This window comes from Dermacentor silvarum, chromosome 1 (genome assembly GCF_013339745.2).
Source record: "Dermacentor silvarum isolate Dsil-2018 chromosome 1, BIME_Dsil_1.4, whole genome shotgun sequence".
In the NCBI taxonomy this organism is placed as follows: domain Eukaryota; kingdom Metazoa; phylum Arthropoda; class Arachnida; order Ixodida; family Ixodidae; genus Dermacentor; species Dermacentor silvarum.
The window spans coordinates 251,292,108-251,311,388 of record NC_051154.1 but is presented as its reverse complement, the minus strand read 5'-3'; the positions used below and the strand labels follow the sequence as shown (position 1 = coordinate 251,311,388).

The 19,281-nt window shown below is 47.0% G+C and overlaps 1 protein-coding gene across 1 annotated transcript in view; it reads left to right on the top strand.

Annotated features, from left to right (window-relative positions):
- Nucleotides 1-19,281, top strand: part of LOC119439143 (nose resistant to fluoxetine protein 6) — a 328,558-nt gene that overhangs the window by 166,510 nt on the left and 142,767 nt on the right. The window lies entirely within an intron of this gene.

Below are 19,281 nucleotides of genomic sequence, written 5' to 3'. Positions count from 1 at the left end.
ACCTTTCTCGAGTCATTGATTTGAGGGCCTCCTTGCTAAGCCCTTCTTTATTTTATGGTTGTTGGACTCGCAGCAACGTAAGTGGTTCCCAGCATATACAGTGTCAATGCGAACGCACTGAAAAGTACCCGTGGACGCTGAATGGGACATGGGAAGATTGTTTTCTCAGGACTATAGATCGTGATGACGGCTGAACGTCAAGAAATAAACGATGCCTTCTAATTGGTGCAGCAATAGATAAATACGTTATTTAACATTTGACTGAGCACACTTATGTGGTCATTGGCAATGACAAAAAGGTAGTTACTGGAGAGGAGAGATCAAGTAATTTTTAAGAAACAGATGGCTTTAACCTTGCCTTGCAGTGTCAGAAAAACCTAAGTTTTTTTTTTTCACTGTAGATGAAACATGAGCTCTATCCAGGGCTCATAAAAATTCCTGGCATAGAAATGTAAAATGGGACATGCGACGTACATTTCACTGGTGGTGCTACAGAAGCCGAATCACCCACTTTATTCAGCGTAGATTTCGGCTGTATGTTATACTTATTTAAGCATTGCTCGACGTGGGGACATTTGTGGTTAATGCAAGGGGAAGGAGGCGATGTGAGAAGAATAACCTATATGACGCTGCCCTGGTCACCGCCAGTTTCAATTCATCATATCTGTTAAATGAACAGACAATTTGCCTTTTCCAAGTCATTGATGCTCCTAAATGACACTTATGAAGAGCTACTTGTTCACCGCTCGGCAGGGCACCCAGGGAGGTTTAGAGTTAGCGTACCAATCGGATCAACATCCAAACATCCAACAACCAACATCCATCATACAACATACCAACATCCAAAACTCTGCTCATGTCCTTTTGTAAATTCTTGCATTATTTTGCAATTGTGGACCGACCCCTATATTGAAAACTCTGAATTTACTCCCATTGCGACATATCCGTTCATCAGCATGGACCACAGTGAAAAAAAATATTAATGCATATCGTAATCTGGAAGCATCGTTTTTTCTTTACATCAATCTGGTTACGTGGCGCTCGAGTCGACAGCTGGAGGGGGAATGTTCCATTTCACTTGCTTTCTACTCAACGTTCGAAATATAAAGCAACGGAGAGTGGTGTAGGCAATTTAGTTCGGTGTTCTCAAAGACAATGCACCAATTTTCTCGCAAGGACAAGGTGACAAAACCTATATCTATAAAATTAGCTAATGAACAATGATTCCATGAAAAACGCAGGAGTGTTTTGGTCTGTATAAGGTAACTACGAACAATGCTGCAACATCCTTATGCCAATAGGGTTACTAAACGTTTACTGGTAGGTGGTAGAGTCGGGCCTCATGCGAAAGCCCAGCCATTCTGATAGTCTCGCTCAGGTGTGCTGTGGGTATTGCATAAATAAATAAACAAATAAATAAATAGAGGAAAGAAAACATAATTTAAGATACGAGAAAGACGGAGGAGAAAAAAAATTGTAGAAGAGCAATAATTTGCTTTAGCGCTTATCGACCGAGCTTGGAACCCATTGTACAGTGCTTTCAAGAAAATGCTGAAAGGAAATAAGCTAATCCTTGCCTAGGCGTCATCTATTATCATTATCAGCATGCGTTCTCTGCATTATGCATTACTAGTCTCAGGTTCAGTAGGCTGACTTCAGTGCTGCTCCTCTCAAGTGAGGATTGCGCCACAGAGTTTCGCATGCATGCCGGCGATTAACATAGCGAAATACGTTGTCCGGATGTTACCGCTTTTTTTTATAGTCCACGTGAAGGTAACGCGTTCTGCGTGCTCGTTTATGTGAACCAATACAAGTGTCGTATACTGTAACCTTGGACTAATCAGGAAGTTAGCTAAGTGTGTAAGAGGCGCGTAAAGCGAATAGATATCGCACCAGGAAGAGACGGAAAACTAGAAAGCCAGGCGTGCGCAAGCAGCCACGGGACTCTTCAGAATGTCAACTACGAATTGTAATGAGAACGCAATCAACCGCCATGCGCATATTTCCATGTGGCCGAAGGAGGGGAGGGGGGAGGAGGCATCATTTCACGCGACGGCTTAGCGCACGCGGACGTCACAATGACCGGATTCATAAGTGCGGGGATGACAGATTCACGGACTCCGCGTGCGCGTGAGCCCGCGCGACCACTACCTCCGCTCGCCGGAGATGCCACGGGACTCTTTGTTCCCTTAGGCCTGTCACGAAGTCAGCAGCCAATCTGGAACATAATTTACCGCAAAATATAGTTGGACACTTGAAGTACGTAACAACGCCGCCGCGAGGCCCATGTCAAATACACAGGCTTTGGTTCTTCGTTAATATCGACTTTTTCGGAGATTCCTGTCTTCTGCTTGTAGAGAAGCCACCGTGATGGTTTCGGCGACGAGTGTGCATTCGTTGCCAGCCGTTGCCAGCCGCAAATTGCTAGCGTGAAGCATCGATTGCGATAGCAAATTAGTAGACAGCTATACTAAGTAAGGTTAGTAGTTTTATCGGCCGTGTAAACTTGGAACTATTCGCTTACTAATTTAACAAGCATGGTGTCTTCGCGCACAGGCAACCATGAGCACATCAAACTCGATGACAGTGGGCCCTCACTGTCAAAACGCTGGCGTCAGGAAGCGCGACAGCAGCAGCGAGCGAAGTGACCTTCTTGCTGTGTATCGCTTGAACGCAAACTGAGCGACGAGAACACCGCACGCACAAAGGTGCGAACCGCCTGCAGATTGCTTTCAAGATAAAGCGCGTGCGACCACGCATCGTCATGCAAAGTACACAGTTGGTGCCCGAGTAAACGCCGCCCCCCCCCCCCCTCCCCTCCATCCCGCGCTGCCTTCCCGCTTCCCTCCTTACGCGCGTGAGATTGAGCCACAGTGGTGGGTTTCCCATGCGCGCGGTGGCAAAATACGCAGTTGCTGTCGGAGAACAACGCCGCCTCCTACCCTCCCTCTGTCCCATCCCCCCACTGCCTTTCACGCAACGGAAGACTGCGCGTTTCCTATCAGTTTCACTTTCTTGCGGGCGCCAGATTGAGCCGCGATCGTAGGCTTTCCTCGCGCACTTTCACTCGCACGTACAGCATCCGGCGCGCGGCGACGCTGTTATCACCCTTGGTCGTATACGGAACATCACGGCGACGGCGACGAAGACGGCGACGGGAGAAATGCGCTTGGTGTGTCCATACAATTGCTATCGCAATAAAAGGGGAAAAAAAGCTGTGGTGTGTGGCAAATATTTACGTAGAATCTTCTCAGGGAGTTATCTGAATGATGCGTAAGCATTTCGTAGTAACGACGTGATGTTGAGTGCTCAACACTGCTGGTAATCCTTGCACTGCTTAGCGGTTGCGGTCGTCTTCGCGCCATTACGGTAAATGCGACAGCTCCGCGGCGACACGAACTGCTACGGAAGACGGTGCAACGTGAGCTGATGAGGCAATGAAACTACGGCTGGTTAGCGCCAGGTGCGCTGATGACGTTCTGATCCGAAGACACGAGTGCTCCACAGTTCTCCCTTACTAAAGTTGTGCCTAATGTGTGCGTGATTGCACACGTCACGCCGTCACAGAGGCGCGCTCGTGCCACGGCTCGCGCGTTCGTCGCCGTCTTCTTCGACAGCTGGAGAAAACATTGCTGCAGGCTGTTATGGGCCGGGGTTTGGGGAACCTTCAACAGTGTCTGCTTGGAGCTCGAACCAGGTTGACCATCGGAGAGGGTCCGGCAGGGAAGACGAGGTGACGTAAATAGTAATAAGACAAGTTTAATGCATGGTTACGAGTGAGCGGTGTGCTCCAAAAAAACATACAAGGATATAATAGAAAAATCATATTAGAAAGATTTCAACTGCGCTATAAACAGGGACAAAGGAGGACGAAAAAGACAACACGTGCGCAGGTGTTGTCTTTGTCTGTCAATTGTGCGCCAGGTCGCACGGAACTCTAGAGACCTGAAGGCTCTCGTTGAACATTTAACTTCCTCCAACTTGTGCCTTCTAGAGTCCGATAAGGAGGGCTCGTTTGTGGTGATCCCGGAGCCTGTGTATTTAGATAAGGCTCATACCGCGCTGAAGAAGAACTTTGTTCCGGCCTCCGTCCTGTGCAGCAAGGTAAAATCCAGGGCATTAGCGTTACTAGAGGACTTGAACCTCAGCAGGTTGCGTGCTAAGGCCAAGAATGCCACAAATTCGGCACTTCAACTTTTTTTCTCACTTAAAACACATAACCTGGCCTGCCTTTTTGCTCAATTGTGTCGGAAAGGGGAACATATGGCAATATGAAGTTGCAGGGTTCCTTCAGGAACACCTCTCGAAGCTCAAGCTTGATGCTCAAGATGATTCCTGGTGCCCAATTCCGCGGCAATTGTGCAATTCTTGCGGGATAGCAACCCAGGAGGATGCAAAGCATTCAGCGTTGATGACGAAGATTTGTTTTATGCTATTCCCCAAGTAGAATTGATGGTTGCTGTAAAAGAGTGTATTACAGAGAATAATTACGAGCAGAAGTTTATTTGGCAATGTGGTATTTCTGTGGAACCCTTTTTAGAAGTGTTATCTATGTATTTGTCGTCCACTTACGCATCATGGCGGGGGCAGCGATACAGTCAAAGGTCGGCAGTCTGTATTGGCTCTAGGGTAGCACCTGTGCTTAGCGATATCTTCTCAAAAGTGGATCGGGCCGTACATGACGACCTTGGTAGGACTGCTGTTCGAGCCTTTCGTTATGTGGACGATTACCTGGTTTATGTTAATGGTGTACTCGAGGACCGCGTCCTTGAGGCTCAAAAAGCGTTTACTAAATCAGGGCTGGGCCTCAACTTCACCGTTGAACTACTCCATGACAATGAACTACAGTTTTTAGACATTCGCCTGCGTTTCGATGTGTCCCATACTTGCTGGTTTTTTCGACCGTGGTCTTTAAAAATGCCCCTAAGCTTTTCTTCGGCACACTCCAAAACCGTAAGAAATGGCATTGTTCTGTCTAGCATTAGTTCTTCTCTACGAAAATCTTGCGCCCACGTGGTAACAGATAGCGTTGAACACCAAGTAACAAGATTGACTACTGCAGGGTATCCGAGCTATGTAATAGCAGCAGTGTGTGGAAAATTAATCAAGAAGATTAAGCGTGGTGTTACTGCTTCGCCTCAAGATAACGACCAGGAGCGTAGACGTTATGCTGTGATCCCCTACCAGCCCAGCATAAGGTGTCACACAATCTCAAGAACGTTGCGCAACGTTACGGTGTGAAGATTGTGTTCTCCGCCCCTCAGAAAATGGCAGGTTTGTGTGCACGTGTAATGAATAAAATAGACAGCTCTCCTAGCAATAGCCGTTTTGTTTGCCATATTGACCACAGGAAGCCGGAGTACGTCCCCTGCGTTTGCGCTGTAGTATATGAATGCCCTTTCACTTGTGGGCGTGTGTATATTGGACAAACGAGCCGCTGCATTAATATTCGTTTAAAGGAGCATTCCACGAACTGCTTGTCTGATGGCTATTCTCACGTGCGAAACACTGAAGGGACTGTGAAAAGGAGACAAACAAGGCGTGCCGACCGCTACTGAAAAAAACTAAGATTTTATATCGCCATAAGGATCGCATCACGCGGGAGATCTTCGAGGCGTATGCAATTAAGAAACACGTGGATGCATCAGTGGTCCGTCGGTGGCGCTTGCAGATTGCGAAGTGCAATATCTAGGCGCGAGACTATGATTGAAGTGTACATGGGACCATGTCTTGCCAATCAGATCATGTTGTTTTGTTATCCTCACTGTATATATGTCATCTTTCACACATTAAAAGTTAGTTGTGAGTCTGCGCACGTGTTCTCTTTTTCGTCTTCCTTTGTCCCTGTTTATAGCGCAGTTAAAATCTTTCAAATATGAACTTCAACCAACTAGCCCAACTTGGTGCACTAATACAAGAAAAGTTCAGCGTGCATGCATCTGCATGCTAGGGCAAGCAAAAGTATTCTCCACGTGGCTGCTGGCTGGCTTTCATATACCCTCCACCATCCGGGCACTTTCCCCCTCTCTTCTCCCCCACTGCAGGACAGGGCAAACCAGGCGAAGTAGAGATGGTGGGTGCCCGTAGCGGGGTGACCGTCCTCAGCGAGGAAGGAAGAGGTGCAGGGCGGCAGGACAGGTTTCGTCTCTGACCTTCGCTACTGACACGTCTATTCATGTTGACGAGCGAGACCGTTAGGCACGCCGATTACCATGCGTTTGCACGTGGTCCGAGCATGGCCGCTCAAAGTGAATCGGAATTGACTACACGTGGTCCGGGCATTGCAGGCCTAAGGGAATCGTAACAAGGCTATATATCTTGAAAGCGATCATCTTACGCGATGGATGGATGGACAGACGCATGGGCAGTTCTCTCGTTGGGTAACCATAAAAATGCTTATGCATTTAAGAAAAGCGGTTGTTACGGCGTTTCGGCTCAGCTGATACGATATATCTGCAAAATAAATGCATAATTAATCAAGTTAAGACTAGTAATCGTTTTCATGGTTTAGTAATAGACGAATGTTAGTAATGGATAGACATGCATAAGCTAGCTGAATAACTGAGCAAATGCGAAGTAGCAGCCGAGCCAAAGAATTATTAGGCATTAGTACACAATTATTAGAATTTCTGTAGCATTTGTTGTTCGAGCATTCCTCTGTGTTGGCAATGGAAAGCAGTTCGCGATACCCGCGCGAGTTCCAGATATCCGCTGATCTAATTTGTAACTCGTACGGTGAGACAAACCTATACTATATAATTTCCACCTCTTGATAAACGAATTTAAAAGTAATATAAGTCAGCGTCATTGCTCTAATCGGATAGAGAAAAATTTGAAAGAAATAGGACGTGCATGGTTACATGCATTGACATGCATTGAACACTGTGTCTTCAATTCAGCAATTTCAACACGACGTCTAAAGTAACTAGATGGAAAGTAATTTGGTGAATTTTAGGTGTTAAAAAGGTACCAAAGCGATCACTACACAATTTCTCATGTTCGCTGGCACGGATAAGGACTGCCTCTTTAATTATTTAAATCAAGTTTAATGACGCAAGAAACAACTTACGCTGTGCTATACCAGCCACGAAGTGCCAAAAACAATATAAAATGAAATCAACAAAAACTTTACATTGCTCCAACGTTTCATCATCATCATCAACGTCATCATCACCAGCCTATTTTTATGTCCTTTGCAGGACGAAGGCATCTTGCAGCAATCTCCAATTACCCCTGTTTTACGCCAGATGATTCGAAGTTGTCACTGTCAATTTACTAATTTCATCCGCCCAACTAACTTTCTGCCGTGTTCGACTGCGCTTCCCTTCCCTTGGCACCCATTCTGTAACTCTAATGGACCGCCACTTATCTGCCCTACGCATTACACCGTCTGGCCTGCTCCATTTTAACGCGATAGCGTCAAGGGCCCCGTGTCACTGAAAATCTTGCGTCAGCGTCGGTGTCGGCGCCAGCGTCCGCGGCTGAGAAAATAATCACGAGCCACCCCGACCACGCAGGCCCTCCACGTGGCGCAGAGTTGTTAGTGAACTATTGAATTTCTGAAACTAATATCCGTCAGAAAAAATTTGAAGTACGACTTACCACAACGTACAGACGTGGTAACGTCGGATTGTAATTTGAATGTACGAAAAAACATAATTCTGTTACGAGGAAGCTCAAACACAAACTGCTTTTCCAGCATTTCTACCATACAACAGCGGCGCGCCCGGCTAGATTACTTGCAAAAACATCATCCAGATGGTGCTCGCCTTCTCAGCAGGTCAAAGTAGGACTTAGCCTGCCTAATGCGTTTTGGACATGCGCGCGCCTCGGTGCAACAGCAAACAATTAATAAAATAATAAAAAAAACCTCCTAGGGTCTTTACACTTTGATATAAGACAGCTTGTACTGCCCGTGTAAAAATGTCTTCCCGCCAATGCATTTCTGTTTAAAAGTGAAGTCGACTTTAAGGGGATCGGTGTTAGCTTGGATTTTGTTAGCTGGCTTTCCTAAGTTGTGTGTTGCAGTGAAGCCTACTCATAAAGAAAAATGTGATGCGAACGGGGCCCGATAACGCAATCTCGTTCCACTCTTAAAGGGGAAACTTAAGCGTCCTGCAATTTTTTTCCGCTTAAAATCAACTAGAATTTCCGTAACCCCCATGTGCTCTAGGATCTACTCCGCTCTCTTTCTGTCTCTTATGTTACGCCTGCCATTTTATTGCAATAGCAATCATAATGAACGCTGCAGGCGAATTTCCGCCGCTGCTCTTATTGTCAGTGAGGTTCTGTATAAAGTCCAGGTGCCATAAGGTCGCGGCCGCGCGCCTATGCTGTAGGTGTGAGTACAAGAGGGTGAGCCGAGAAGGAGGGTGGCTTGTTGCGGCGGCGCCTTCTCGCGCGCACAAGGGAGGAAGGCAGGGAGGCTGTTCGCCGGCGTTTTGCACGCGCAAGGAGGGGAGTGGGGAGATGTTCGCGGGCTAGGATGGGGGGGGGGGGGGGGGGCTGGGCAGGGTAGCACGCGTCTCCGCTTCTACACCAGCCGCGGCTGCGCATGACGTGGTTGGGTGCGGTCGCGCGGGTCTTATCTTGAGGGTAATCAATCTCCGCTGGGTTCTAAGGCTAGCTGCCCAGAGATAGCTGATCGCTTCATGTGCGCTGTGTTCGCGTGGCACTCGTTCGCGTAGAAGCGAGCGGCAGCACGAAGGCGAATTCGCTCGCTGCTGATGTCGCTCTTCATCACGCCAGCACCCTGGCAGCGAGTGTCCGCGTTCATCCAGTGAAATGTGTTCATGTTTGCTTGTGAACGCGTGACACCATGCTTGTTAATTTTGTTAGTGAGCGAATGGTAACAGCACTTGATACGACTATACTGGCTATAGCTGTCTAATATTTTGCAGTCGCAATCACTGCTTCCCCTATCGGGCGAAACTGCGACTTTTCTCGTTCCATTGCTCGTTACATAGTCCTAAACTTATTTTCAAGCTTCTGCGCCATATGTTAGTACAGGTAGAATACAATGAGTGTACAATTTTCATTTGAACGATAGCGGTAAACTACCGGCCATGATTTGGTAACGCATGTGTTATGCCCTCCAACCCACATTTATTCTTCTGGAAATTTCCTTCGCATGATGAAGGTGCACTGTACTTGACCTTGATGAATGTACTCCTGCACAGATTCTGGAGGCTGACTGCCGATCATGAATTCTTGGTATCTTTCCAGGCTATTGAACATTAAATTGCTCTTCTGCATGTTAATTTGCAACTCTACTCTTGCACTTTCTTAGTTAAGAGCATCACTCATTTGTAGCACTTTGTTGCCATCGTTGCTGAACAAAACAATGTTATCTGAAAACCGAAGGTTGTTGAAGTATTCTTTGTTGATCCTCAATCCTAAGCGTCCCATTCGAATAACTTCAATATTTCTTTTAAACATGCAGTGAATAGCATTGCAGAGATTGTGTCTCTGTGCCTGACCCCTTTCCTTATTGGTATTATCCTTCTGGAGAAACAAGGTAGGCGTGAAATCTTTGTAGATATTTCCCAAGATATTCACGTATGCCTTTGTACTCCTTGATTACGCAATGCCTCGACGTCTGCTGGTATCTGTACTGAATAAAATGCGCTTTCATTATCAACGAAAGCCATGTAGATAGGTTGATTGTACTCCTCCGATTTCTTAATTATCAGAGTGAGGACACGGATGTAATCCATTGTAGAATATCCCTTCCTGAAGCGAGTCTGGGCCGGTATCTTGTAGTGATGCCTTTCCGGTAATAATGCCTTTTCACGCTTATCGCGCTTTGTCAGTGGTCAGAGCGACGGTCCGCTCACGTTATCAACGGGATCAGCCGGCCGTGAGCGGTGGATGATAATACTAGTAAAGAATAAGTCATAAGGCATCGCTATAAAATCGCGGCTCTGTTCTCTTGGTTCATTGATGTTAAGTGTTATCCTGATTCTATTAGAAATTACTTTGGCTAATACTTCATACTGAAGCGCATATAAAATGTTGATGTTTTCGGTGAACGTTTTTCTCCGGACAATCAATATCACAACGTCACCGCTCAGTGCAAGGCGCGCCTTTCTGTCTCGGAAGTTTCTCGAATGTTATCGTTGATTCTATCTGATGTCTACGTTCTCGCCGAACGTTGTGCAATAGTGTACTTTCTGGAAGGTACGCGAACACCAGCAATTATGCTAGAATCATTGACGAGTCATAGATGAATAGGCGATGTAGCTGACCCGTAGAACATATTTTTGAAAGATCGATGCATCTGCTCCTCACTATCGTTCGGCCCTAGTGTAACTTGTTTTTGTCGGCCCAGGTGTGCCCAATAAAGAGTTCGTATTGTTACTCTCTGTCGCGCCAGTCTAATTCTTCACCGTTATGACAACGGGGCAATATAATACTGCATGCAATAATTATTATTTCATACGAAAACATATACATTTGACAGCAAAGGGAAAGGTAGGAGCAGGCTGGCAACTGCCACCGGATGGGGCACAACGCCTGCCTACTCTTCAGAGAGGAGGAGACAGAAACATAGAATTGGAAGATAGGAAGAAAGGGAGGAAAGCTAATAGGCCTATAATTCGTCAATTCTCTAACGCCTCCCTTCTTACAGATTCTAAAGTTTACTTATGTTTAAAAGCAAGAGCCAATAAAAAAAGCATGAGAACGTCCATGAGGGGTACGAGCGAGTTGCTTACTAACAATAATGTGCAAAGGTATTTGCAATTTTATTGCGACAGCAATTATATGGACACTCCACGGGCATTTCTGCCGTGGTAGTGGCCGTGGTCGTTGAAGTGGTCGTGGGCATCCCTGTGACGTTCGGCATATATTCCAAACGCGGTAACATCGTCGCCGCGCGCCGTACGCTACATGTGAGAGTGAAAGCTTACGAGGGTCAGGCGACGATTGGGGCTCCATCTCGCGCGCGCGAGGGTGAAAGGAGGGGCACAAGCGCGCTTCTGTCGCGCGCACTGTGGTCGCGCGCGAGGCATGGGAGTCACGGGGGAGGGGGCATCTTTAAATTATCGCCTAGTAAGAGTCCATGCTCAGATTTTAAGTAGAGAGCCTTTAATGTACTTGAAGGATCTGTATATATGACTTATTTGCGCTTTCGGCCGCTGTTTTTCATATGGCGAAAACAAAACTTTGGGTTGATAGTGTCGTTTACAGCTTTGCTGTCCAACCACCTTCACAGCGTTTATTGGAGCCACAGTTTTTTTAGATGCGAAGCAGCTTATGGTCGGGGCTATGTCACTCCCTCCCTCCCTCCGCCGTGCGGCGTCCACACCCCTGCTGCGCATGCGCATCCTCCTCTCCATCCTCTCCTCTCCTTGTCTCATCTCCTCTCGGCATTCCTCCTCTCCTCTCCGACGCTCCTCTCCTCTCCGGATTGCGCAACGAATGGCAACACCTGCGGCTCCGCGCGCGATAATGTGAAGCAGCTTAGGTTAGAGGCGCGACGGCAGGCGCCTCAGAGGCACCGGCAACAGTCACCAACGCCGCGCCGCGCGTGTTCGGTGCGAACGCGGGCAAAACGCCGACGGCGTCGACAACAGTTCTGCGCGTTGCTGGTGCTGCTGCATGTCCAAGTTTATACAGCTGATAAAACTACCCTGAGTCGACCCCATGGCTGCTTCGCATACTACTCAGGGTTCCCCTACGGGAAGATGGTGTAATTTTTTTTCGTCTGCTTTTGACTAGATGTATACGAGCCAGGCGACTGAAAAAAAAAAACGACCTGCTGCTACGCTTCACCTCTTAAAGGGACCTGAAACACCCCTCGGGCTTGATGAAAAAGCACAGTTCGCGGTTAGCGTACGCTGCTGTGAACATCTTAGCCAAAGTTTGCAGCCATGCGCAGCGCGTGGATCTCGGAAGCGGAGTGCGAATTCACCTTTCTCTTAAACTCTGTCTTTTCAACAGAAGCCTGCGCCTCACTCTTTTATGTGCGCTTTATTTCGTAATATAGCAGATTCCCGTACGCAGCTACTATTGGCCAATAGCTCACATTAATCAAGAAGGGGGCTATGATCAGTGCGCTTGTTCCTGATGTTACTGCGTATATTTCGACGCAGCTTGGGCTGCTTAAGTTTCTGCAGGACACGAAGCTAGACGAGCGGCTCTATAGCAGGGCCACCCTCTAATGTACATAAGCACTCGCCACTCCTCTTATCCTCATCATCCATCCCAGTACTTTTTTTCATTTTTTTTCATTTCATTTATTTACCCTAAGGGCCCAGAATCGGGCATTACATAGGGGGGGATAACAACAAGAAACTTCAAAACTGGCTTATAAGCATGAACAACAAAACGCAAATTAAGAACACAAATGATCAAACATTAAGGAGATACAGTGCATCTAGTAGTGGCATGAAGTAATTGTTATATAATGCAATAATACAAGACAGAGCTACAACACTTTTAGAATAATACAGCAAATGTAGGACAGAGTTCAAAGGTAGCAAGGCGTGCAAGCAGGATACTATGGCTGTGTAGAAATGATCAGCTGGTATGCCATGTTTTCTCATTAATGTAGGTTAGTAAAGCCGATTGAAAAGAAGATGATTCCTTAATGTTGGCGATGGATTTCGGAAGGGCGTTCCAGTCATTTATTGATAAAACTAGAGGTGATTGTAAATGTTTCTTAGTCCGAGAAAATGGAGGGTAGACCTTGAGGTCGTGGTCAATACGCGCGGATATGTGGGCTGCTGGATGAATGAATTTGCATGAAAAGGCACTGTCACTGTGATAAATACTATGAAAAAAGGATAATCTCGAATACTTTCTCCGTATCACGAGCGGTAAAATGCCAAGTGTTCTTTTTATGGATGACACACTGTGATAACCAGAATACGAGGACGAGATGAACCTAGCGGATTTACTTTGAATGGATTCCAGCATGTCGGTAAGGTAAGCTTGATGGGGATGCCATATGTTGGACGCGTACTCTATTGATGGTTTAATTATTGAATTAAATGCCTGAAGTTTAGTGCCTGAATTAGCAAGGCGTAGGCGACGTTTTAGAACGCCAAGCTTTCTAAATGCTTTGCTAGTGATTAATTCTACATGATCATTCCATTTTAGATTGTAATTGAACAGGACTCCTAAGTATTTAATCGATGAAATTGATTCTACTGCAGAATTGTTAATTAGGTGTTCGTTAGGCAATAAATTGAGACTGGGACCAAATTTAACGTGTTTAGTTTTCTCAATGTTAATTTTCATCTGCCATTTACTGCACCATTCTGAAAGTGTCGTTAAGTCAGATTGCAGGGTCCAAGTGTCATTCTGGTTTGTTATTTCTTTATATATTACGCAGTCGTCTGCAAAAAGACGTATGTAACACTGCATGTTGGTCGCTATATCATTTATGTAGATTAAAAATAATAACGGTCCCAAAACTGATCCTTGTGGGACTACCGACTTGACATGCGTGTGGTTAGATACGTACTCATCGATTTTAACACTCTGAAGTCTGTTACTAAGAAAACCCTTAATCCACATAAAGGTTTTGTCATCTAGCTGTAGGCTACGTAGTTTTGTGAGTAGACGTTGGTGAGGGACGCGATCGAATGCTTTAGAGAAGTCAATAAAAATTGCATCGATGAAAAAGGAACTATTGATGGAGTTGTGTAAATCGGTTACTAGCTCAAACAACTGGGTGTTACAGGATCTGTTTTTCTGAAAGCCATGTTGGTTTTCAAAAAGTAATTTATTAGATTCAATCTGAGACATTATGTGACTGTAAATGATATGTTCAAGAAGTTTGCAGCAAATAGACGTAAGATAAATAGGACGCTAATTGTTAGCTAAGTGCTTGTCTCCAGATTTAAAGCAAGGAATGACATGCGCAATCTTCCACTCATCAGGAAGACACCCAGTGTCCAGTGACTGCTGGAATATTAGTGATAAAATGTAAGATGAGTTATCTGATGTTAGCTTCAAAAGTTTTGCGCTGATACCATCCGGTCCAGGGCACGTTTTGCATGGTAGCCTGTCTATTGCACGTGCTACGCCTGTTTCTGTTATCGAGATAGTTGCAAACTCGTGCAAAATTGCTTGCACTTGAAGCATCGTAGTTTGTAGTGGCAGCTCTTCTGAGAAAACTGAAGCAAAATGCTGATCAAAATTTTCGGCAGATTCTTCTGTCGACAGCAGGTCACCATTTTCACATTTGAGTTGTACCCTGGATTGCTTTTCTTTCGGGTTTACTACTCGCCAAAATTTTGCAGGGTCGGTAATCATCAGGTTGGGAAGAGTACAGTTAAAGTATTTGTTTTTAGCTTCATTCGGCGAGTCACTGGACCCTCGCAAGCCGCTTTCACATATCTGGAGGACAGTACGTGGTCTTCGTTCATCCCCACAACAACGACACCCATTTGCAGCTTTGGCCCTCCATCTTGGCCAAACAGAGCTTGGTGTGCCGGAGGCATTCTGTGCGAGATTCACTGGCGAGCCTGTCAACATCAACGTTGATGTAAGTGACCTCCCAGCGGCTAAGGTACCGGAAATGGACGTGTCATTTACCATGGAAGAACTCGAGGCTGCCGTGGCAGTCTCTAAACGATCATCCTCTCCAGGCCCTGACGGCGTCACCTATTCTGCCCTGGGACACTTTGGACAAGAGGCAAGAAGAGCGCTTCTGAACAGCTTTAACAACTCATGGCATAGAGGCACAGTTCCCCGACAATGGAGGTTAAGCCGGCTGGTACCATTACTAAAGCCTGGAAAATCTCCGTTGGACTTGGCGGCATATCGCCCTATTGCTCTTGCCAGCTGCATCGGCAAGGTTATGGAAAGGATGGTCCTTGCACGTCTAGAATGGTATCTCGAGCGTTACAATATCTACCCCGCTTCCATGGCAGGCTTTCGTAGGGGTCGTTCTTCAATGGACAGCGTCATTGACCTCACGACATTTGTGCAGCAGGAGAAAAGCCGTAAGCGCATATCAGTTGCGCTCTTTCTCGACGTGAAAGGCGCTTATGACAACGTTGCACATGAAGCCATCGTCACCTCCCTGGAGACTATTGGAATCGACGGCCGCATGCTTCGTTGGTTATCCGACTACATAACTCGCCGGTCGTTTTTTGTGCAAACAGAAGACGGCCCCACAGCTGAACATTACACGTACTGCGGCGTGCCTCAGGGAGGAGTATTGAGTCCGACGTTGTTCAATGTGACACTCATTGGACTAGCTGACATTTTACCTAAGACAATCTGCCTCTCGATATACGCAGATGACATCTGCCTTTGGACTTCTGCAGTTACTCGGCCTCAGGTGCGTGCGCGTTTGCAACGGGCAGCAACCTTGACATCAGGATATCTTCAAGCACAAGGCTTGACTGTATCAACCGAGAAATGTGCATTGGTGGCATTCACTCGAAAACTTATGACGCCATACCCAGTTTCTATTAATGGACACACTATTGCCTACGGAAAGACCCATCGATTTTTAGGCGTAATAATCGACCGCAATCTTTCCTGGAGCCCTCATTGCACGTACCTGAAGAAAAAATTGTCGTCGATTGCCCAGGTACTGAGATTCATGTGCGGGAAACCATGGGGCACATCTGTACGCTCCATGCTTCAGTTGTACAGAGCTCTATTTCTAGGATACCTACGCTACAGCCTTCCAGTGTTGTCCAATACGTGCAAGTCAAATGTTCGCTCGTTGGAGAGCTTACAGGGCCAAGCATTGCGCACTTGCCTAGGACTTCCTCGCGGTGCGTCAACACCTGCAACAATCGTCCTCGCCAAAGATCATCCGATCCAAACATACGTTGCAGTGGATTGTCTCAGGGCGCATATCCGTCATCTTTCCCGCGTCCCCGATCATCACTTGGCGTTTTTGCCTTCGCAGAGACCTCGTTCCACGTTTTCTGAAGTTGTTGTCACCAATCAAGATTGCCTTCCATCAGGATATACCCCAGCAGCAAGGCCTTCATTCCCCTTGTGGTGCCTGCAACAGCCTCAGGTGCACCTAAGTATTCCGGGCGTAAAGAAGAAGGCCAATCACCCAAGAATAGCTCTGCAACAGATGACGCTGCTATTAATGAATGAGACCTACTGGGACCGAATACACATCTATACCGATGGTTCCGTCTCACCTACCAGTTCTTCAGGTGCCGTTGTCATTCCGGCTACGAAAACCACACTAAAGTTCAAACTGTCACACGTCACAACATCAACGGCGGCAGAGCTTGCTGCCCTGCGTGCTGCTATACAATACCTCCTGCAAGAGACACCTCAGAAATGGGTCATATTTTGTGATTCTAAGGCAGCACTTCAGAGTCTGCATTTTTCCATTTATCACAGGACTCATGAGCAGCTGGTATATGAGATAAGAGAAGACCACCATCAAGCTATCGCTAGAGGACATGAAATTATATTTCAGTGGCTACCGGGACATACCAGCATTGCTGGTAATGACCTCGCCGACGAAGCCGCCAGGTCTGCTCATCTGGAAGGCCGACCAGTCCCAATCCCCTTATCCAGGACAGACGCTGCAGGAAAACTTCTTTTCGTGGCTAAAGCTATGACACACAAATATTGGTCTTCTCTTAACCCGAAGTGCCATCTCCTTAAAATTGACCCATTCTTGAAGCTTCAAATGCCATCAAACATTTCCCGCTCTGAGGCGACAGTATTGTGCCGCCTCTGGCTCGGGGTGGCATTTACAAAGGCCTACTCGTTCCGCATTGGAATGGGGGATACGCCCATGTGCGACTCTTGTGGAACCAGTGAAACGATTGAACACGTCTTATGTCTCTGTCCCCAGTTCGACGTCGAGCGTGAAGCTCTCCGGACAGCATTGAACCGGCTGGATTCTCGACCATTTTCGGAAATGAAGATCCTTGGACCATGGCCGTATGCGTCGATGGCACAGAAAGCCACGAAAGCCTTGTTCCACTACCTCAAGTCGACAGGTCTTGGCGACCGTCTGTAGACTTCGTGCGAAGTGTCAAATGTGCGCGAAACTGTGCTCTCTCTATTTTCTTTCTCTCTCTTTTCATCCCTATACCCCCCTTTCCCCAGTGCAGGGTAGCAAACCGGACGTGCGTCTTGTTAACCTCCCTGCCTTTCCTCGCTTCTATTTCTCTCTCTCTCTCTCTCTTTAGCTTCATTAATTGAGGTCACCATAAATTTTGACAGCCTTTTGTAGTTTTCCCAGTCTAGATTGGTATTTCATGTCGAAGCTTTTCTAAACGCCCGTTTTTTCACTTTCACTCCCCTTTCTTCTTCCCCAGTACAGAGTAGCAGACTAGAGCACACTACCTCAGGTCGACCTCTCTGTCTTTCGTATATATGAAATATATCTATCTATCGACGCAGTTTAATAAACAGGCTGAAGTAGGTGAAAATATGCTTTCCAATTTCGATAATAATTACATACTTCCGGAAGAAGCCGACTATCGTCTGCTCACGCTCGGTCGCGGCCGCCCGCATAGGCCTTAAACTTTGACCAGCCTGCTATTCAGTGTCGTAGCCGTCGGGTCTCGCCAATTTCGACTAGTTATGAACACTCAACTCACCACGAACCACGCCAAACTTAAGCTCAGCACGCACGCACGCTTCCCAGCGCGCGCTCAGTCCTGGGGCGCTATAAGTAAATCTATTCTAAACTTTTCTATTCCAATTCTGCAATCAGCACTTCATGATTGTTCAAAATTTTGGGGAGCTGACGTCAGTTGTATATATGTATAGCCGGCCTCGCGTGTATATTTTTCTTCCTCTGGCAAATGTGGAATTGCCCGGATTCGCAGCAGATGACTAGGGACTGCTGGCGCTTACACCTTTCTGCTCTTGGGCAGGGGGTTTATTTACACTCCTGTGCAGTGTATTGGCACATATTGAGCCGGTACTTCAAGCCAGGGTGCAAGTGCTGCTTCTCCCTCTTGCACTTGTGGGGATCGAGGTGCCTTCCCACGTCTCGTCCCTCAGCTCGTGCGTTGTGCTTAGCTCGATCTCCGGGAACCGCCGCCGTAACGGCAACATGGCGGACACGGCTAGCGCATCGGAGATCATTTCCGGCGCATCGCCACGGCAGATTCTCACAGGCCCGAAACGAGTTGGTTACGTGGGACCTTTGCTTTCGCGCCTCCTCGTTATCGCGCTTGGTGGACCGCTACCCGGTTAGCCCTAGCGCAGCGGGCGGGCGTACTTTATCGGTCTAGCGGTGAGCCTTTGCCCGTAAGCGCCGTGACTGTCGCACTGTGCTGTATCTTGGGTGAATAGACCCGTGTCTATTGGCGAACTGACTCCGGAGCCTTCTCTGTGCTATGTCGGAGAGTCGACGAACCCTGCCGTAGCGCCTTTGTGCGTTGTGGAGTGGAGGAGCGTCGTGCCCTTTTCCGACCGTCGCTCGTATGGTGAGCCTAGTGGAAACCCATCTCCACATAAGTGGCGCCAACCGCTGTTTCGGCATGGCATCAGAGCCCACAACCCAAACCTAACAGACCACAGGCGCTAACCCTACGCTTATTACAAACAGACACATACCCAAACCCCGCCAAACTCCACGTTCTCTATCCTGACGCATACCCCAGCGACATGTGCCCCTCGGGCGGATACACGGCGACACTCGCACACATGCTTTGCCGGTGTAGAAACGCTCATCCTGACTCTACTTCGTACAAGTGGGAGAAGTCCCTCAGAAGCTGCTGCCACTGACTTGCAAGTATTATCTGTATACTAATGTGGTTCTATTCTGCTCGGTGTACAGGGTTTGCTTTTTTTTTGCTTTTTTGTGCACTTACATATTGTTACCCGTACTGACAGATTATACAGATGTGTTGGTAATCTGCTGAATGACTCGATGTCCATGTGTTCCGGATATATCGCGCTCTCGGAGTGGCTATACATTGAATATAGCAAGTTCAACCTCTGTAAGGGCTTTATTCCTTCGAACATCCTTCCTTGCTACCTGTTCTTGTTTCCTCACATTTCTTATTCCCTATGATTTGTTTATGCTTCTGGGGTACCCGGCCTTTCGGTGTTCTGTTTTCCCAAGCTCGCATCACTTCATAACTTACTTATTTAAGCATTGCTCAACGTGAGGACATTTCTAGTTAATGTAAGGTGAAGGAGCCGATGTGAGATAGAATAACATATATGGCACTGCCCTGGTCACTGCCAGTTTCAATTCACCATATCTGTTAATAAAGAGGACAATTTGCATTTTACAAGTAATTGATGCTTATAAACAACACTTATAAATAGCTACGTGTCCGCCGCTCTGCGAGACATCCAGGCAGCTTTGGA